Genomic DNA, 22,537 nt, shown 5'->3' with positions numbered 1-22,537 from the left:
AAATGAATTTTAGAGTGTTTTGTCAGTTTAGTGATTTAAATGTTCTGTTATTTTTGCAGCCGCTTTACTGCCAGTGTTAATAAAATTCCACCCAGTGCAATGTGACTATTGTACTGGAGTTAATTTAGCATGTTTTAGGTAGTAAAAGATTAGCATGAAATAAAAATGAGGTATCTAATCAGAGAAATTCTCTGATGCTTTTAATTCATTCTTATTCCCTTATGATGGTGTTAACTTTTCAATGAGTCTTTATTTAATGATCATTGTCTCTTTATTTTAGATGAAATCTGTCCGGTTAATAACAAGATTAGCTCCTGTTTCCAAGTCCTCACCTTGGATAAATGACAGTTTTCTTTGCTTAAAGCGTTCTTGCCGAGAAGCAAGAGGAAAACTCGTTTACACGTTCATCTGTTTTATTTAAAGGATCTTTTAATTTCTTTCAACAATTCAGTTAGAGATGTGAGTGCTTCCTGTTTTTCTCTTTATGAATAGCAGAGGTAATCCTAAGGTGTTATTTGACACCATTAGTGATATTGTTCCTCCTGCTCCACCTCTTCTTCAAATGAAGATTACAAAAATTTTCCTTCTTTCTTGGTTGAAAAAAAACCCACTAACGTCAGAAGTGCTATTTCTCCATCTGCATCTACACTGTCTTTTCCTGCTACAGCGCGGCCTCATAGTTTAGTACGTTTTTCATCTGTTTCTTTTCCCAAGCTGGTAAAATTAGTTGACTCAATGAATGCATCCTTCTGTTCTTTCAACAATTACGTTGAGAGATTCTGCCTTAAAAGGACAGCTGGAGCTCATCCTCCTTTGTCCCTGCACCACTACTTCACACAGACTGCATCACAGACTGGCTGGCCTTTCCCCTCTTGTCTGCCCTGTGGGTGTTGCTATTTGAGCATTTTAATCAGAATTTCAGCTGTGGATGAATTTTCATTTTAAAAAAGATGTCATTTTGTCATTTTGTTCTGTGATTTACTTTTCCTGTAAATTAATCTCGATTTGGTGTCTCAAAAAACAGGAGGAAAAATCTCGGCACGTCTTTTGTAAATATTAGCAAAACCAAGTAAATTGATGCTGTTAGACACACTTATGCAGTCTGATGCCATGTGGCTTTTGTGTGCTAATGTTTGTTCCTTAATTTCATATATTAGGAGCAGGACTCTAAAAAGGAGGAAAAAATAAAGTAGAGGCAGAAAAAGGCCTGTTTTTTGTTTTTTTAAGGCTCGCCCAGATGTGATGTTGTGACTTTATCTTGCTGTAACAGCAGCAATTTAGACTCCTACCAGAAAAGAATATGAAAACTAACTGTAAGACTGAAAGCCTGTAAGAGAAAGGCAAAATTGCAGAAGTGATTATGTTCCTAGGTTGAAGATGGAGCACATCAGCATACATCTGCACTTGCAAGAAGCTAGTGCCATTACTTTTCTTACCAAATGAAGACACAAGTGCTGTACTGGGACTGTGTGGTTATAAAATGTATGAATGCTGAATGCTGGTTCCCAGTGCTTCATATTAGTGACACTGTGACTTTGCTGTGGCACCAGAATAACCAGATAATCTGTTGTTGCTATGTGCCAACCTCTAGGGCTGAAAAATGAAGCCAGTGTGAAAGTGCCAAAAGCTGTACTTCCACTAATCGCCACTTCGGATCCAAAGAGAGTCGATCCACAAAAGACTTGCATGTTTAAATGTCCAGTTCAACAGTATTAAAAAGATTTACTGCTTTTTTGACCCCAGCTTTTTTACAGCTTCTTTTACATATGAATGGTTTTACATGAAGCTGCAAGGTGGATTGAAATTTTTCAGAATTTTTAACAACTCTATTGCTGTAATGAAAAGCTCCTCTAATTTTAATTCTCTGCTGTGTTTGTGGTGTTGGTGCTTTTTGGAAGATTTATTAGAATCATCTGACAAATACTAACCTTCAGAAAGTTTGTGCTTTAGTTTTTGTGAGTGAAATTCTTTTTTTTTTAGTATCTTAATAAGCACTAATCAGCAGATGGCTCTGTGCTTTGCTCTGTATAATTTATGAATGCAGTTTGCTAACTATTACAGTAAACCTCATATAGTGCACACTATTTGGAAATGCTTTGTAGTATGATCTGTGAGTAGGGGTGTAATTTCCTTGTGATTAAAAGGAATTTCAATTTATTTTATTTGAAATTAAAATGTAATTATATGTACATACAAATACTTAATGTAGATACAAGAATAAGGAAGTAACAAGTCAGGAAACAGAAACAGTTATACTGTAATTTTACTGTAAATGAGTAGTGCAGTTTATTTAATTTTAAGTAGTGTAAAAACGACCTGGTAATTTTGCAGAAGAAGAAAAAAGTGTGCTGTACTTTTTGGGGTGTGGAATGGAAGAAGCTTCTCGGATGAGCGGTGAAACGTCTTCAAGCAACTTAAAGAAGTCCAGATGCTTTTCTTTGCAAGCTCCTTTGACTACAATGACCTGGATGACTGAGAACCTTCACAGACATACTGGAATAGAATGACTTAACCTTCCCCAACTTCGGAGTATTTTGCGGGAACGGAGACTCACGTTATACTCTAAAAAGTTGTAAGTACAGTGTAAGTTAAAAAGGATAATAGTATAATCAAATACCATCATCCACATGAACATAATAATTAGTAAATAATGATGTAAAAAAAAATAATAAAGCTGCATACATCTGCAAGCTGCTTAGCAACCCACCTCTACCCCAGCTCCACCTTTCAGGGTAACAATCATTCCTATCCTCGTTGTTATTGATATCTGCTCTGTTCTGTGCTGGTCTTGATGCTGCTGGTCTTGCTTCTAGCTTTTAACTTGTAAGGGTAGGGAGATTCTAGAACATGCTACCAACTAATACACATATGTGTAAGTTCAACAGATTTAATGAAGCTTATGCCTAAATTCAGTAAGCAAAATCTGTATTCACTCATCTGTCTGCTTTCCTTGGCATTTGTCTCCTAGTGCGTTTCTTACATCACTTCCACTTTTCCACCCTGTCAAACTCAGGGCTGACAACATTTATCCATTTAAACAAATCAGCCTCCGCTCAGCCCACCTCCTCTCCATCTCTGCTTCACCTGAGTCACTCAGAACTCCGTCCAAGCATCCATTTTCATCTTCACCACCACCACCACCGTCTAGACTCCTATCACTGCTGGGATTCTGTTCTGCCACAATGGGTCATCGGAGTGTAATTGCCAAATAGATTAAATAATCATTCTACCTAAATAAATCATGTTCAATTCTCCCAAATGAGTTCTCCTTATTGAATTGAAGATCAACAGTCTCCTTTTCACTCTCTTTGACCTGAGTGGAATTCATTTTGGTAAGAGAACATTTTTGAATGATCCTTTGAAGACTAAACCATTTTTAAGATCAAACACCCGTGAGGCACTTTCATTTTCAGGTGAATTGAACTGAAGAAACAAAGAGGAAAGCACAACCGGTGTTATAGAGTAAGGCATATTTTCAGAGAAATCTATAGTAAAAACAAGACTGTTAAATGACAAAGAACTGATCTCAACCTTGGTAGAGGTTTCATTCAAACACATTAAAAAATGTTTAAATTTGACTGAAAAGTGGAATTCATCACTCTTAATAGTGGCCCGAGGGAGTGCAAAGTGAGGCCGCACTTTGGCACTTTACTGCAAATGAGCCACTCCACTCGAGTGGCCACCTGCTGAATACTGATGATGATTATTGTGTTGTTTGACTTTACACATGTTGTGGTTTTAAAGCAGGTGCATCATATTTTTAGCAATCACTGTAACGTGATCTCGTCTTGGAATTCACTACCACCATCATTCATGGTTTTTATTTGTATTTTTTTCATCCCTGCTACCAAGTCCGATAAGGGGGAAAAGGTACAATTTCTTCCCGAGACTTTCCAGGTACAGAATGATCAAATATTGCTCTAACTCACCCCAGTTTTCACAGCCTTCAAATTGTAGCACTACTGTTCACCCTTACTTCTGCCAGATCTCTACCAGAAGCTTTTCTAGGCTGCTATAATTTATATATTCTTGTTTTTCTCTTCGGTAATGTATACATTCACTAGCTGGTTCCATCACTTTGCACCGAACAGGTACTTTCAGCAACACAAATTTTACAACATAATCCAAGTCTCTCACCTCTCAAAATATCTTTTTCCTGCTTCTACCTCAGTTGGATGTCATATATGCACTGTGTAGAATAATTTATGTACCGTGGATGGCTGTGTTCAAAGTCATCAGCAGAAGGGAAAAGTTTTGCTGTGCTCACATTAAACAGGACTTTAAAATGTGCATATGCGTGAATTGGAAATTGGCATCAGATGTGGGAGTCCTATTAGGGCTGGGTATCGTCACTGATTTCTAGAATCGATTCAATTCCGATTCACAAGGTCCCGAATCAATTCGATCCACGATTCGATTTAATTCGATTCGATTTGAATCTGGGAAATTTTGACAGTCAGAAATATTATAATTCAGATCAGTACATTTACATATTTTTGTATCTATTAAAAGGAAGCTGACACACGCAAGACTTTATCAAAGGTGTGAGCATCACAGCAGAGGCCTTTGTGTCAAAGTAGCTGAAGATAAAACACAGAAAAACATGAAGGTGATTTTCCTGGCCTGGGATTTTATAAAAATAATCTGCAGTACATCAAAAACGAAAGAAAACCATTAATCAACACATGAACATTACCTCTGAAGTTACAGCGGTTTTATTAGAGACACAGCTAAGCGTTTTGCATTTTGCTTAATTTTAAAAAGTTTAAATTTGTTCAATATTGAAAGGCAGAAATTAGGTTTACTTTTCGGAAGTAAGTAAAGGGGGGAAAAAAACGTCGGCCGACAGCACTGTAAACAACGGTAGACTTGTGCGTAACAAGCAAGCGAATAATGCAGAAAAGAGAGAGAGAGAGAGAGAGCTGTGCATGAAGTGTGATTTTTATCCTGAAAAGTCAGCAAAAGTCAGAGGGAATTCATGACGATGTTTATGTGAAGCGTAGTTTGGATCTTCTTTTGCTGCTGGTTCGGTCAATATTGTTTGGAGAGAGATAAAACTAACAGCCATATGATCAGCGCAAAAAGGGCGTAAACACACAGCGCGGACCCGCGGATCAGAATCAGCGAGCTGTCGGCTTTCAGCCCCGACCGTCAGCTGAGAAAGGCGACATCTCACTGATTCTGATCCGCGGGTTGCGCTGTTTGTTTACGTCTTTGTGCAGAAGCCGTGTACCTGCTCTCATTTACTGTCTTAGCTGTTTGGTGGTTGTTGAAATTTTGTGATCTTTCACCTGAGATTCTGGCATTTCGGGCAAAATAAATTAATATTAAAAAATCAATTCAGGATTTTAATGAATCGATTTTAAGTTATCCAAGCCAGAATCGATTTTAATCGATAAATCGATTATAAAAACCCACCCCTAAGTCCTATGTACCCATACAGTGAAAATAATAGAACATCCAACATGCAAAAAGTCAGGACCACAGTAGTTAAAACAAGATTTATTTCTATTTGCAGTAATGTCTAGTTGGTGGTTTTGTCTCCATTCTGGGACCTCCCTTCTGTGCGACTGTAGCCTATAGAAAAGATCCACATAACTACAATGACACCATCAGTTGGTTTTGGACTTTGTATTTTGACATATTAGCATTAATGTTTTGGCTGCTGCCATGTTGGTTTTCTGAAGCCAGAGAGAAATAAGTGAAAGATTGCTAACAAAGCTTGCTAGTGTTAACTAACTGTATTTTTAAACTGTATGGTTGAAACACACTGACATATATGTATTTAAAGCCTCAAGATTTTGTATTATCAGCTGTCATGTTGATATATTTAAAGCCAGAAGTTACTGTATTTGGATGAGGGGAACAAGTGATCAGCTAACGCTAACAAGCTTTGTTGGCAGACTGTATTTTTAAACTATATTGGTAAAACACGATGACACGACTATTTGAAGCCTCATTGTTAGCATGCTACTCTATCATCCAAGTAAGTAACTTCAGGCACAAAAGATATCAACATGGCAGAAGCCAATGCTAAGTCAAGTCATGCTAGCAGGCTTGGTTTAGTAATTGTAGTGCAGTGCAGTAGCCAAACAGACATATCTGCTAATTAATATTAAGTATTAGATTAATAAAGCCACTGAATTCCAGTCTCCAAAACTGAAGCAGAGGCTTCTATTAAATATGATCCAAAAGAAACTACTGCCCCAAACATTTCATGACTTAATTTAGTAGAGGTAAAGCCTGGCAGACAGCTATCAACAGCAGACAGCTATGTAAGTGACATCTGTCAGCCAAAGTTGACATATCCAAAAATTGAAGCTTTACCAGGATTTGAATTGATGAGTTGCTGCAAACTTCACCCACTGTATTTTTTTTATCAATGGGAAAAATATTCACTATTATTATAGGACAAAACAAACTTTTTCATACAAGGCTGTAAACTGTCTTTTTGAAGCTCTAAAATTGAGCCTTTTAACACGGGAGTCTAAGGGACTGACTCTTTCTTTGAAGCCAGGCTGAAGTGGCCATTAGAGGAACTGCAATTTTTGGCACTTCTATGTTTGCTTCATTTTTCAGTCCTAGAGGTTTCCACTTGGCACATTCATTTGAAAGTGGAGGCAGTGTTTACCCCATACAAAGCAGAACAGCCATCAGTCACAACAGACACGACACTGGATAAGTAACATGAAACAAAATGGAAATAGGAGGCTGGGGTAAAGGTGGGTGTAGGGGTATAGGGGGTCTTATGCATGAAAACTATTAAAATAGTAGTTGTCATTTTGTGGACTTTTTTACTAAAATAACTGCATAATAAGTCTTTTAAACTTATTTTGATGATGTTTTGTCAGATTTTCACAGCAGGACTTTAGAATTAAAGAGAAAACTGTATGGACACACACTCAGTTGTTAAAACTGCCTAAGGTAACTGGCAACGTTACAACCAACCAATTAAATCAATTTAAATGTGGATGTTATTTTTCCTTAAAAAGATAAAAATATGTTCTGTATTGCTATCATAGCACAACTGTAGTTTGTTCAAACATATTTTCCATTGTTTCCTACAATTCAGACATCGGACTCAGTTATAATTCAAGATCAATAGTGAAGTGTTTTTAGATCATTTGGGTAAAAGCAAAGGAAAAGCAGGAAATGGAGGGACCAAAACATTGGCTGGAAAGAATAAAGCACAGAAAAAGAGTAAGGATGCTTTTATGACAATGCCACCATTTCAACAATTCTATCACTGGTAAAAGGAAAAGTTAACTTGACATTTCTCAGACAGCACAAATTGAAACATCAACGCTGTTGGACCTCCTGCGAGGCACAGACCAGCTTCACAGCATCGCTCTTGCAGTGCATTTGTTTATCCGGAGACTCCCAGGAAGCTAAAGGTCATGTGTTTCTGAATCAACATTAGAAAATGGATTTGTGGGCTTGGGTATAGTTTTCCACAGTGCACCCCAGTTACATTTGCAGTATCCACTGCAGTTTGATCCTACTGACAGAACAAGTCACTTACTGGGTCAGCAAAGCAAACTCCATCAATTTCTTTTGTTGTTTTGTTTTTTTCTTGCCATCTACATTTATGTTATCGTATATCCAGCATGAAATTTTCATTTTCTGGTGTCTTTTCAAGCAGACGTCGTTGCATATCATGGGTTTTACTGCTGTGTTTATGTTTTAAAGTTAAGCACAGCTCTCTGTTGATCTCCTTTGGCTTTTAATAAGACCCGATATTAACAGAAAATACTGTAGAACCATGAGCTGGATGATGTATAATCGTCATGGGACAATCCATGCCTTTGGATTGATTTTTTATTTATACATCCATCTACTTCTCTGCTTCTTTAATCCCATCTCAATTCCTATGTCTCTGTTTTGAAAGTATATATATAAAAAACATTTCCTTGTCAGTCGTTGCACAGCTGATTTTCTTCTTCACAGAGCACTTTTTATTTATGGCAACATAACTTGATTTATATATCTCATAGCAACAATAATTTGGGCTTTCACACTTTCATATTCATGATTTCTGTGCCTCATGTACAGTTTTGTACAAAAACTCTGAATTTTTGTTGATAGTCTTGAGCAATCATTCTGAAGTTATTCTTTGGACATTGGCTGTTTTTTCATTTAATTTACAATTCAGTCCTACCTGAACATTTCCAGAGAAATATTTTTTGTCTTTTAAGCCACTTAACACTGACTTATGAATTATTTAAGACAAGGATGTCAAACTCATTTTTAAATATCGAGGGACACTTTGACCTTAAGTGGGCCAGACCAGTAAAAAACAGTATTTTAATGTTAAAAAAAGTTCAATTTCAATAGTAATGCTGCTGCAGCCCAAGTCTTTGGGCTGAGAGTGCAAGAAATAACCATGTAACTAGCTCATTGACTTTCCTGTAATTATGAAATAGAAAGTTTTTGTCAATTCACAGAAAATGTCTGACTTTTCTGTCTTTTAATTTTTTATCTATTGGTGTAGTATCAACAGCTGTGGGGAGGTATTTATCAATAGAAAATTGTCAAACTGTCAAAATACAGTTAAAAGTTCAAGATCTCTGCACTCGGTCATATTTAAAGCCATCCACTGATCCAGCAAAGGCCCAACTCAAAGGATGAAACACTGTGTTGTTTTACAAATAACAGCTAGCTTAGCAAAGAACCAGTTTTAAGTTATTTTGCAGCCTGTCACAGAAACATATCATTTGCTCCGATTTCTTTAGCAGAATCTATCAAACAAGTCAAAGAAGGTTTTAACTTCAGGACAGGCTGTCCCAGAAGGTCTGTGGTGTGTTTTGGGTGTGTGAGATGCTAGCATTATATTAGCCGATAACGTCACCCTCTCACTTAAACATACCGGTATTCACTTGCGACGTTAAACTCAAATGGCAACACCCCTTAAGCCATAAAGCTAAAATAAAGTTTAGAAGCGTATTGCTCACTCACTGTTTGTTCGGTCCATTGTTTATATAAAGTCTATGATCTGGAAAGAAGCAGTGAAGATGAAACCATGGCCAATGGAGAAAAGAGCATCACAGGTCTTAAGAGCTTAGAGGATCTTGCATTCCTTTTTGTCTGTTTTCTTGTTGTTTTGCTGATTAAAGATCTTTTGGCAACTTTACTTTCAGATCTGCATTTTACTTCCGTAAAGGTTGGGTAAGCAGGTCTGTGCCCACAAGGTCAGCAGTTCAAATCCCTGAAGCAGCTTTGGGAGAAGAAAAAAAATCTGCAGGAAAAAAGTGAAAGCGTGAGTAATTCTCACCTCCCCAGTGGTCTTGCTAAGTGTTTTCTGTCAGGGCTTAAGCCCTGAATGTTTTGAGATTAGCCCCAAACAGCTTTTGATCTGGGAATTTAAATAAGTTTTACATAATTCTCACCATTTCACCTCGCACCGTCCCTGTCTTTTTTTTTTCTTTTTTTTTTATGAGCACTGCCTGCAGAATTTCCACTGCATAAAATTGCAGGTGAAGTAAGAATCAGCACCATGGACGTGGCAGCTTTTTTAAATCAGCTTTAAACCCGTCAGAGAGCAAGTTCAAATAGTTTATGTGTCAGTGTGTGCACCTTGTACAGTCATCTTTTACTACATCTGAGGGAAGATGATCAGTATATAGTTTTAATCAGGGCAAAGTCTGGGTCAGGGAAAGCAAAACACATTTACTGCTAAGCCCGCAGTAGCTTAACATGGAACCAGTAATAGGGAAATTTAGTATCATAGATAAAAAAAAAAAAATATGTGTTTAAAAAAAAATAAAATCTTTCAATCAGGATAAAATGCTGATTTAAAGAAGTCTTTTGCTGTTTAAGAAAAAACTAGTGTGCAAGTCAAGAGCCATCCCTCGTTTTTTAAAATATAAACTAATTTTTAATATCTTTAAGCCTGTCGGAAAACAATCACCTGTTCTCTTGTTTAGTTAAAAACAATGGAAAATTCTAAAGATAACATAGTTTGACAAGCATATTTTTAAATACTAAACTTCACATATTCGCATGGTGTGTATTGTGTTCTTAAAAAAACTGAACTAAAAAACACTATTTACAGCAAATAAAAAGTATCTGATACTCATGTTCTTTTAAGAAGCAGGAAAAAAATCAAGCAAATACTGCAAGACACTGGACACTCCAGAGATGTCTATGATGTCCTTCAAAAAGCTTGGAGAACTATTCTTGAAGACCACTTAAAGCAGGGGTGTCCAACTCCAGGCATCAAGGGCTGGTATCCTGCAGGTTTTGATGTGTTCCTGATCCAACACAGCTGATTTAAATAGCTAAATGACCTCCTCAAAATGTCTTGAAGTTCTCCAGAGGCCTGGTAATGAACTAATCATTTGATTCACGTCTTGACCCAGGGTGATATCTAAAACCTGCAGGATACCGGCCCTTGAGGCCTGGAGTTGGACACACCTGACTTAAAGAAATGACAAGAATTTTTGCCTCAGAAAGTTCAGGTCATGATGAAGAATAAAGACGGTCACTTATATATTGTACTTGCACATATGTTTTCATATGTTTCAATACATCACTGTGCCTATATTCAATTTTCTTAGCAAAACCTAAAGAAATTAGGGCTGGCTCAAAACCTTTAGACGTGAGTGTATGTATACAAAGTCATATTAACAGTAAATCATTTTTTTTCAAGCCAGTTTCTTGCATCCTTGGTTATTATCTTGACTCTGCACACAAAGTATATGTTAGGCCTGGGTGAAGCATAATTTTAGATGCGACGTATTGATTTTTATCCATTTTAGACATTTATTGACGTATCACATGCCATTTTCTGTTAGAGTCTATAGATTAATCAATATTTTGTGCACACATTTTTTACAACAGAGAGCAGATGAAGGAGCAGATTATTCAAAGTCATAAAACATTCATGTCGTGTGTATATTTTTTGCCTGTGAGCTGGTGAGTTGGTGATATTTGCTTTGTGACAGCAAAATTCTGAGGAAAGATCTGACACAGCACCGCAGTTTTTATTTCGGTATGCACCTTAAGCATGTAGAAGTGATGTCATATGATCTAAATGGTATTTGCCACATTTACATGGATGCAGGGATGATGGTTTTCTTTGGAGGATGAATGAAGGTTAAGGAATTTCAATCTTTGAATCCAGACTATTCAAAAACCCCTCCGCAGCACCGGAGTGACACTTCAAAGGCAGGAATATTATTTTTGGTTCTCTTTATTTAATCTCAGAGATATTATGACACAGTACCCTCCCAGTTATATCCTGTGTGTAACATCTCCCCCGAAAGACATTCACGTGACTGAATTATATAACAAATCTTTGTTGTCATCGTCATCATCATCATCATGGCAGGCTGCTGCCGCCCCAGAGAAAACTTTGAAACCTCTGAAATTTAGTCGGACATGTTCTGGGTTAGAGCTCCACAAATAGAGCTCTTTTGCATAGGCTTGAGGAGAGGGCTATGGGCAAATTGCTTAGGTTAATGACTTTATGAATTATTCATGGTCAGGTCTAAGTGAAATGAGTGAGTCTGAGTAATCCGGCCGACAGTGGTAGTCATGATTCATTTTTTTTCTTCTCCTTTTTGCTTTTCATACTAAGAGTCTCACCTACTTGATGATCTGAAACAAATACTCCGTCTTGTCTTAACCCTACTCAATACACCAGTTTTGTTCTTTGGTTTAAATTTGATTTTTTGGGGATTCAACCTGGGCTTTGTTAAACAAACTATTCAGTGATAGAATGCAAACAGATATACCTAAATTTGTCTTGAATTTAAGTGTAAAATGAATACAAAGGCTATGTCTGTCAATCTGAATCGGTTTAAATCTATCTAAAGAGCCATTTAGAACCTGAGTAGGTAAATGCTGTACCACTGCTTTCTTAAGATCCTACCACAGCATTTCAGTTGAGCTGACGTCTGGACTTTGATAGAGTCACTGCAACACTTTTCTATTTCAGCCAACTTTGTTGTAGATTTGCTGCGGTGCTTGGGATGATTGTTCTGGTCCATGAAGCAATTTGGGCCAAGGTTTAGTTGTCAGACAGATGGCACCACATCTGACTCTGGAATACTTTGGTATACAGCAGAGTTTGTGATTGATTCGGTGACCGCAAGGTGCCCAGATCATGTGGCTGCAAAATAAAAACCCAAAATCATAGCCCCTCCACCACCATGCTTGATAGTTAGTTTAAAGTGTTTGTGCTGATATTCTGTGTTTGCTCATGATGCACAGCACAACGTTTGGAGAAAACCAAACATCTCTGTTTTGTTCTCATCCAAAGGACAGATGTTGTTTGTTCAGAGTCAACTTTGTAAATCTAATCTGTGCTGCCATATTCTTTTTATTAGAAGAGGCTTTCTCCTGGTGATCCTTCCAAACAATCCATACTTGTTCGGTTTATGGAGTCTGAAATGCAGCATTTGCATTATTTTGCAGTTTCTCTGAGGACTGCATGTTCTGACCTTGAGGTGAATTTGCAGGGACATGCACTCCTGGGAGGATTGGCAATTGTCTTGAACACTTTGTACTTGCAAATAATCTCTCAGTGTAGAACGATAGACTTCAGATTGCTTGGAAATGGCCTTTGAACCCTTCATAGATTTGATGGTTAGTAACAATTGCTTCTCTAAGATCATTGGTAATGGTTTTATTCCTTAGCATTATGTAACACACACCTGAAAGCCACAGACCAGAAAACTGTCAACATGTTTGCTTTATGTCATCAACTGGTGACTGTGTGAAATATACCTCTTTCATGGTCCAGCTTATGAGACCAAACAAGTCCTACAAGATAAATAGTTTTAACAAAGTGGCTTTTGATGCCTTATTTAGGTGGAGTTCAAGTGGGTGGAATTTCCCTTTTCTTACAATGCCTGATCTGAAGAGAAGTCAGTTCACAAAAGTATAAAGATAATTTGTTTTGTAGAGGTTTTATATTGGTGCTCAGTTGAATATAAATTGGCATTCCTATTGTGTGGTGTTGTGACAAAAGAAAAGGTTTCAGTCATCGTTCTAATATCAGGCTGATTTCCACCCACAAGAAAGCATTAGCGTGTCATGTAAGTTGCATCACCTGATGATTTTTTTCTTAACTTTGACTTTTCCAAAGATCAAACATATGTTTGCAGATTTACCTCAACAGGAGTCTGAATCTTTTCTCATCTTTTCTTGAATGCACCCCCCCCCTTTTCTTCTCCAAAACCAACCACCCACATCATACACACATGCAGTTGATCATCCGCTCTGGCACAAATCACCTTTTCAGAGACTGCCTCCTCCCTTGTGCAGTTTTAACTTCAATGGGGTTAGCAACACAATTACCTCATCTACTCTTGAAATATAATCTGGGACTGTAAAGAAAAATGAAAAGGGGGAGAGCGAGAGACGTCGGCAGAGGGAAGCAAGCTGAAATGAGGGCAGGTGTAAGAGAGATAAGGAACGTTAGCTGTGCTCATAAGATGATGATTCAGAAAAGGAACGGTGGGGAACAGAGTTCAAATGGGCTGAGCTTTCAAACAGCGCCTTAATCATTCCCACCGTGTATAGCCTCTTATGGTGTGCCAAAACCTCTGCAGGAGCAAAGGATGATTCCTGCATATAAAACTGAGGAATGGAGATCAGAACAGCGTTATATCACTGTGGGAAGATGCCGTGCAGACATGACTGTATAACGTGTGAAAATATCGCACTTTGTATGGCAACCAATGTGTAATATACAGTAAAATATGAAGTGGTAGTTTTAGCATATTGCCAGGGAAAGAATTCATTTCACATCAGGGTCATGCCAGAGTGAAAAAAATAAATAAATAAATAAATGAAAAAACATCTCAGCTATCAGTGAGAATAAACGCAACCTGTCACAAAACACTCAGGTTTTCTTCTTGAGGCTTATAAAATCTAATTACATAGCATTCAAACCTGCCGAGCTTTTAATTGCACAATAAAAGGTTTAGAAATCCATCTATTTGATAACACACTGTCATGGTGCTGGGTCGTTGACCCAGCGTTTTGTGTTTTATGATTATTTTCTTCTGTTCTAGTTATTCTGTGTCCTCCCCCCTTGTGCCGGTTCGGGTTCTAGATTTCCTGTTTTGTTCTGAAGGTCTCTGTCTGTTGTCATTGGGTTCAGCTTGTCTCCTCCGGTCATCATGTGCAGAGGTGTGGACTCAAGTCACATGACTTGGACTCGAGTCAGACTCGAGTCATTAATTTTATGACTTTAGACTTGACTTGAAAAAATGTTCTAAGACTTGTGACTTGACTTGGACTTTTACACCAATGACCTGGGACTTGAATTGGACTTGAACTGGTTTACTTGAAAAGACTTGATATTTCACCCCAAATATAAAATTTAACATGCATATTATATAGAGATTGAAAATGTGACGTCATTCAGGGGTAAAACCGCAAAGGATTCTGGGAACTCGTGACAAGAGGTACTAGCGCACGCAGGCTTTCAATTGAAATCAGTCACACAGCGATAAAAAGAAACACAAAAATGTCAAGAAGCTGTTGTATTATTAACTGCAATAGCCGGTCGCATGACAGCCACGGGAAGCCGACGGGTAAAGAGATCGGTTGTTATCGGATTACGTCGTTGAAGAGAAATTGTTCGAGCCATGTTTCCGAAGTAACAAAGAGGCGACGGATGGCCTGGATTGCAGCCATTCAAAGACCAAATATAACGTCCTAGAACACTCCAGCTCACAGGTTAGTCTGCTCAAGCATTTACACGAAGGTCAGTGTTTTTTAGTAGTTAATACGTCATTTTCATAACATAATTGGTGATATAGGTTACAAGCAAGTCTGGCGCTGAACAGAAATGGTCGCGCTATGCTCCTTTATTTATTGTGCATAAATAGTGAATTGTCCTGACACAATATTGCGTTTCGCTTCTGTTATTATGGTACATTGACAAAAACATATACTTTTATTCACAGGATAAAACAGGTTTTTTGTATCACTAATTGCCCAGTACGATTACAGCATACAGTATTATTGTCACTGCTACATTTCTGTAACGCGTACCAGAAATTATTTTCACTACTAATTAATTACCCTTGAGCTCAAAGGTCCTATTAATAAACGGTTAACGAATGTGTATTTATGAAGACAATTTGTGAGACTGGTAAACTTATGATAGGTACGATGGTCTTTCGTTCTACACGGTGCATTTCAAGGTCCTGCACCCATCCGTCGGTAAACTGTACCTGGGCTTGTTGCAGTGACCTGAAGTTACTAAACTTCACGAGTGTATGCACTCACTCCAAGAACCGTATGATTATAAATATGCATATAAATATGCTACAATGAGATAGCTGACTTCATCTAACTAGCAATTGTTGTCCAGGCTACGTTGGTGATGCAGTTTTTTTTATATGTATGATATTTTTGTCATGCGATTTTAAAGCCAGTCCTACAACCGCATCCAAGAATAACATGCAGCTTATCTCAGAACTGTTGGTGAAAATTATTCTTGGAGCTAGGTTTAATTGAGCTGCATTTTAAAGAGGTGCAATTTCACAATTTGTGTATATTTTCTAAGTTCACTATTTTGTCATGTGTTGAGAAAACACAGATTTTAAAATTACATGGTCTAATATTTACATTTAGCATATAACTGCAACATTCTTTTTTCGTTTTTGTTTTTTTTTTAAAGACTCGAAAGGACTTGAAATTCAAAATTTCAGACTTGTGACTTTACTTGGACTTTTACACCAGTGACTTGAGACTCGACTCTGACTTGCCTGACATTACTTGAGACTTGACTTGAGACTTGAGGATAAAGACTTGAGACTTACTTGAGACTTGCAAAACAATGACTTGGTCCCACCTCTGATCATGTGTATTGGGTTCAGCTGTTCTTCCCTCCTGTGTGAGATTACCCGATTACCTTGTGTGTGTATATTTAGTGGGTGTCGGTCTGTGTTCGTTGTCGGCTCGTCTGTGTTTCATGGTGTCCTGTTCCTCGTCTGCGTCTCTCTGCTGCCCCCGTTCGTATGATCTCCGGTTTGTTATTTAGTTTTCCCAGTTTAGGTTTCCGTTAGTATTTCTCATGCTTCGTTGTCTGTTTCTGCCACTGTCACCTGTAAATAAACCCTCAGTCATATCATCAGTCGGCTGCCTGCATTTTGGGTCTTCCTTTCATTCCACAACACGACTGCTGCCCCAGCCGTGACAGTACGAGCCGACCAAACATGGACCCAGCAGCTTCCGCACCTTCCCAGGAGTTTCGGGAGGAATTGATTGACTCCGTTTCAAGGTTGGTTAACCTGTGGCTCGAACGTGAGGGAGAGGAATTTCACCGCGCTGTAGAAGCCAGGCTACAACAATTAATCTCTGCTCACTCCTGGCTACTGGACTCTCTTCAGCCGCTCGCAGAGAATTTGATTCTTAACGAACTTCACCTCCACCCTCCAGCCGCTACCGCTTCCCGACCCAGCCCAGTGGTGAATGTTTTGCGCTGCCTGCTGGGGAATCTGCGGCCCGGCCCGCCGGATGTGGAATTACCCGGCCGGTCGGAGCTATCTCCGAGAAGGAAGTGACGTTCACGCCGCCGACGCCCATCGCCACAGCCGGGCCCCAAGAGTTCTGAGTTGCCGGCTGTGGTGAGTGGAAAAGACACTCTTTCTGTTTCGCCAGACCTTGTGACTGTTTATACCGGGGCTGTGTTTTTTGAGTCAGCTGCCCAGCCAGTAGCTCAGTTAGCTGCCCAGCCAGTAGCTCAGTTAGCTGCCCAGCCAGAAGCCCAGCCGTCACCTCCATCACATTCAGCCTCACTACCCATAGCCCAGTTACAGTCACAGCCAGACTTATTACAAACTATGTTACAGTCCATTGCCCAGTCAATAGCTCAGTTGGTAGAGGAATCATCAGCCGTATCATCAGCTCAGTCTCCAACTTCACCACCATTATTTTCCCAACCTTTTCTTCAGTCGCCCTCAGCTCAGCCACCTGTTCAGCCATCATCTTCACCTACTCCTCCGGTATTGTCTATTCAACCCATAAAGAACTGTTCTACAACCGCTAATCCTGAGCAGAGAGACAAACCACACAATATTGTTGTCAGTCCTCAAAAGCTGGCCGTTTCAGATACTGTGACGCACTCCAGGGCCTCCCCAGAGGTTGGGTTTCAACCCTCAGCCCACTCTGGACCCCTGGAGGCTAAGAACCCAGCTGAGGACTGCACCCGGCTGTCGCTGCCTGAGCGGGGTCAGTGCTCCGCGCAGCTGCAGTCAGCCATGTGTGTGCCAGGGGCCCCTGTGCCCGCTGGTTCAGTGACTGTTTCCGCTGGAGGTTCTGGAGAGCCCGGCCAGCTCGTCCTTGTCTCCACTGGAGGGTACGAGGGACCGCTCCGGCCTCCTGTCTCCGCTGGAGGGTCCGAGGGACTGCACCGGCCTCCTGTCTCCGCTGGAGGGTCCGAGGAGCCCGTCCGGCCTCCTGTCTCCGCTGGAGGGCCCGAGGAGCCCGTCCAGCCTCTTGCCTTGTCAGCTGGGGGTCTTGGAGGACCCAGCCAGAACATCCTCATGCCTGCTGACGGTCCCGGGGAGACCGTTCAGCTACCACTTGCTTCACCTGCCGCTCCCACGCCTGCAGCAGCCTCCGAGCCATCATCCTCGCCTGCAGCAGTCTCTTCATCAGCGTCGCCTGGTCCAGCTTCAGCATCGGCTTCACCCACGGCGTCGCCTGGTCCAGCTTCAGCTCCGGCTTCATCCTCGCCTGGTCCAGCTCCGGCTTCATCCTCGCCTGGTCCAGCCTCCGAGTCAGCCTCGTCCTCGTCTGGTCCAGCCTCTGAGTCAGCTTCGGCTTCGCCTGGTCCAGCTTTAGCCACGTCTGGTCCAGCCTCCGCTTCAGCCTCTGCCTTGCCTGGTGCTGCGGGGGCCACGCAGCCTTTGGGTCCCAAACTGCTGCCTCGACATCGGTGCCTCGACATCGCCCTAAGCCTGTCCCTACCCCCACACCAATCACAACAGTGAAGGCGGGACCAAACTATGACCCCCCACCCCCACTAGGTGATGGAGCTAATCAAAGGAGCCCAGAGCAATTGATCTGATGTGGTGGCAGAGGCTGTATCAAGACTAATGTAATCTAATAGATAATTTCTATATTGGTTAGAATTAAGATTATTTTTATTTTTCCAGTTCATGAGGACTGTTTTCTTGGCTATGCATAGGGCAGTGAAAACCATATGGGCGATATTCTTTTCTGAAGTGACATTATCTAAGCTGCCCAACAAACACACTAAGGGGGAAGTTGGAACGTTACATTTCAGACACTTCGATAAGTCTTCACATATCTCGCGCCAAAACTTCTGAACTGGTGGACAGAACCAAAGAGCGTGGATATAATTGTCCGGTGAGTTGGTTTGGCAGTGTGAGCAGTTGTTGGTAGACGTAAAGCCCATCTTGAACATCCGATGACCTGTATAGTGCACTCTGTGTAATATTTTGTATTGAATTAATTGAAGACTGGGATTTCTAATTAGATGAAAGGTTTTTAAGCAAATCTGAGACCAGAAGTTTTGGTCTAAGTTAACTGATAAATCCGCTTCCCATTTTGCAATAGGAAGTGATATTGATTCATCTGTTTTAGAAAGCATTCTGTATATTTTGGATAGTAATTTGGGGGTTTTAAGAGTAAGAAATTGAACCACACTTGGTGGTGTTTGTAGTTCAACTTGACCCGGTTTAAATTTCTTTTTTACTATGGATTTAATTTGTTGATATTCTAAAAATCTTTTCTTGTTGATCCCATATTGTGTAACTAGTCCGTCAAATGAAATACATTCTGTTCCTTCTAGTATATGTTCTAAATATTTGATTCCTTTACCACTCCAATCTGAAAAGTTTATCATATTATTGTTTTGTAATATGTCAGGGTTGTTCCAGATAGGTGTACGTTTGCATGGGATTAATGAAGACGCCATCAATTTTAGAAACTCCCACCATGCTGTCAGAGAAGAGCTGATGTTGATGCTTTTAAAGCATTCATATCGTTGGATGTTTGAGCTGATAAATGGTAGGTCTGAGATCTCTAGATTATTGCAAAGTGCTTGTTCTACATCTAGCCAAGGTTCATCTAAGAGGGTATGTTTTAGCCATCCTGAGATAAACTGAAGCCTGTTGGCTAAGAAGTAGTGCTGAAAGTTAGGCAGTTCTAGTCCTCCTTTATCCTTGGTCTTTTGTGGTGTTTTTAAGCTTATACGTGGGGGTTTATTTTTCCAAAGGAATTTGGACATACATGAATCTAGAGATCTGAACCAACCTTGTGGCGGTTTAGTTGGGATCACTGAGAATAAATAATTTATTTTTGGTAAGACCATCATTTTTATAGCGGCAACCCTTCCCATGAGTGATATGGGTAGACATTTCCACCTAGCCAGATCATCTTCTACCTTCTTTAAAAGTGGGATATGGTTTAATTTAGTTAGATCTGCAAGCTTGGGAGAAACATTAATACCTAAATATTTTATATTTCCCGATTGCAGTGGTGTAGAAGAGGAATTATGGAGGGAGCAATTAATCGGTAGAACTGTAGATTTTGACCAGTTAATTGAGTAATCTGATATTGCAAAAGAGTTTATCAATTCAATCACCCCAGAGATATTGGTTTGTGAATTTTGGAGAAAGAGTAACACATCATCCGCATAAAGGCTGATTTTATGTTCCACGTTCTTGCATTTTATGCCCTTAATTACTGAATTCTGTCTAATTGATGCTGCTAGTGGTTCAATAAAAATTGCAAACAGTGAAGGGGAGAGTGGGCATCCCTGCCTGGTGCCCCTCAAGAGACAGAAGCTGGAGGATGTCTGGTCATTTGTTCTAACACAAGCTGTTGGGGAATTATATAATATTTTTAACCAGTTTATGAAAGAGGATCCAAAACCAAATTTGTGTAAAGTTGCAAATAGAAATTTCCAGTTAACTCTGTCAAATGCTTTTTCTGCGTCTAAAGAGAATATTGTAGTTTCTAGGTTTTTACTGTATGAGTAGTCTATCAAATTAAGTAATCTACGTGTATTTGTTGATGAGTGCCTACCTTTTATGAAACCAGTTTGGTCAGGATGAATTAAGAGGGGGGTTATTTTCTCCAGTCTCTTTGAGAGAGCTTTGCAGATTATTTTAAGGTCTACATTTATAAGGGATATTGGACGATAGCTTGAGGGATATACAGGGTCTTTGCCTGGTTTTAGCAGGAGATTAATGTTTGCAGAATTCATATTTGATGGAAGTCTGCCCTTTTCTTTAATTTCCAACAACGTTCTGTAGAAAACTGGTGCTAGAATCGACCAGAATTCTTTGTAGAATTCTGCAGGAAAGCCGTCTGGACCTGGAGCCTTATTATTGGGCATACTTATCAGGGCTTCCTGGAGTTCACCTGGTGTCAGTGGTGAATCCAGTGCCATTGCTTGAGTGTCCAATAATTTTGGAAGAGTTATGTTGTCCAAAAACTGATCAATTTCTTTTTTAGATGGGTTTATTTGTGGTGAATACAACGTTTTATAGAAATCCCTGAAAATGTTGTTTATTTGTATCGGATCATATATTGTGTTCCCAGATGAATCTTGAACAGCACATATAGTTGTTTTTTCTTTATTTATTTTTAGCTGGTTTGCTAGAAATTGACCGGATTTATTACCATGTTCATAATTTTGTAGGCGTAGTCTTTGTACTAAGAATTTTGTTTTTTTATCAATTATCTCATTTAATTCTAGTTTTGTTTTGCGTATTTGGTTCAATGTTTCCTGATCTTGGTGGGACACGTAGGCTTCTTCTAGTGATTTGATGTTTTTTTCTAATTCCTGAATATTTTTGTTTTCTTTTTTCTTTTTATGTGATGAGAAAGAAATTATTTTACCTCTCATCACAGCTTTCCCTGCTTCCCATAGAACAGAAGCTGATGTTTCGGGAGTGTCATTATAGTCCAAATATGAAGTCCACTCTTTTTTAAAATATTTAATAAAGTCTTCATCTTTAAGTAGTGATATATTAAATCTCCAGTTTTTTCTTGGCGTAGTATTATTCTTGTGCATTAGTGTTAAAGATACAGGAGCATGATCGCTGACAGCTATAGGGTGAATCTCAGTGTCTGTAGTGGAAATAATTTCTGGTACGCATCACAGAAATGTAGCAGTGACAATAATATTGTATGCTGTAATCGTACTGAGCAATTAGTGATACAAAACAACTGTTTTATCCTGTGAATAAAAGTATATGTTTTTGTCAATGTACCATGGTAATAACAGAAGCGAAACGCAATATTGTGTCAGGACAATTTACTATTTATGCACAATAAACAAAGGAGCATAACGCGACAATTTCTGTTCAGCGCCAGACTTGCTTGTAACCTATATCACCAATTATGTTAAGAAAAATGACGTATTAACTACAACAGAAGACTGACCTTTGTGGAAATGCTTGGAGCAGACTAACCTGTGAGCTGGAGTGTTCTGGGACGTTATATTTTGTCTTTGAATGGCTGCAATCCAGGCCATCCGTCGCCTCTTTGTTACTTCGGAAACATGGCTCGAACAATTTCTCTTCAACGACGTAATCCGATAACAACCGATCTCTTTACCCGTCGGCTTTCCGTGGCTGTCATGCGACCGGCTATTGCAGTTAATAATACAACAGCTTCTTGCCATTTTTTGTGTTTCTGTTTATCGCTGTATAACTGATTTCAATTGAAAGCCTGCGTGCGCTAGTACCTCTTGCCACGAGTTCCCAGAATCCTTTGCGGTTTTACCCCTGAGTGATGTCACATTTTCAATCTCTATTCTTTGTGATATGACCATATGGGAAACAAATGATCATTTAGCCATTTATTTTTAGCTCAAAATGACAACATTAACACAGTAAAACAGGTCTCTTTCTTAAACAGAAGCCTGTCATGCTTAACTTTTGAGAATATAAGTAAATATTTCTTTAAAAGAACTCTGTCCTGCTTAACTTAAAATTATATAAATTAATAGAAAACAATAGAATGAAAAATATTCTTGTAACAGTGCACATATAGTGCATTTAGTACAATTGGCTTCAGTAGAGGCATTATTTCAGCTTTTGCTCCCGTTTGTAAACCCGCTTGTTCCCATGATTACGCATCATAACTCATCATCATTATTAAAATATGTATTACTTTTATGTATTAGTGATCTATTTGTTGTAATCATCTATCCTTGCAGTTGTTTATTAAACAAAATAAATTATATTATCACACTTCTGGCCACATAGCGCTGATATTCACTGCACATGCCCATATTAACCTTAACCAGAGGGTTTAAAAAAAACAAACCAGTGTTTACATACCATATCTGCTTCTGCCGTGGCCTGGTGGACGAAAAATTGGTTAAGGGTTCCCCGAGCTTTCACGCCCCTCATGTTCTTCATGTGCCCACCACTAGGCCTCTCTGTGTGAGGATCTAAACGTATTCTACGCTAGATTCGACACAGCGAACACCATGAGACCGGACAGTGTGCGCACCGCGGATGACGTCAGTGCGCACACTGTGTCTGAGGAGGATGTGCGAAGGTGCTTCAGGAAGGTGAACGCACGCAAA

This window comes from Simochromis diagramma, unplaced genomic scaffold (genome assembly GCF_900408965.1).
Source record: "Simochromis diagramma unplaced genomic scaffold, fSimDia1.1 OVJJ01000107.1, whole genome shotgun sequence".
In the NCBI taxonomy this organism is placed as follows: Eukaryota; Metazoa; Chordata; class Actinopteri; order Cichliformes; family Cichlidae; genus Simochromis; species Simochromis diagramma.
The sequence above is the reverse complement of the archived record's forward strand: the minus strand, read 5'-3'. Positions refer to the sequence as shown.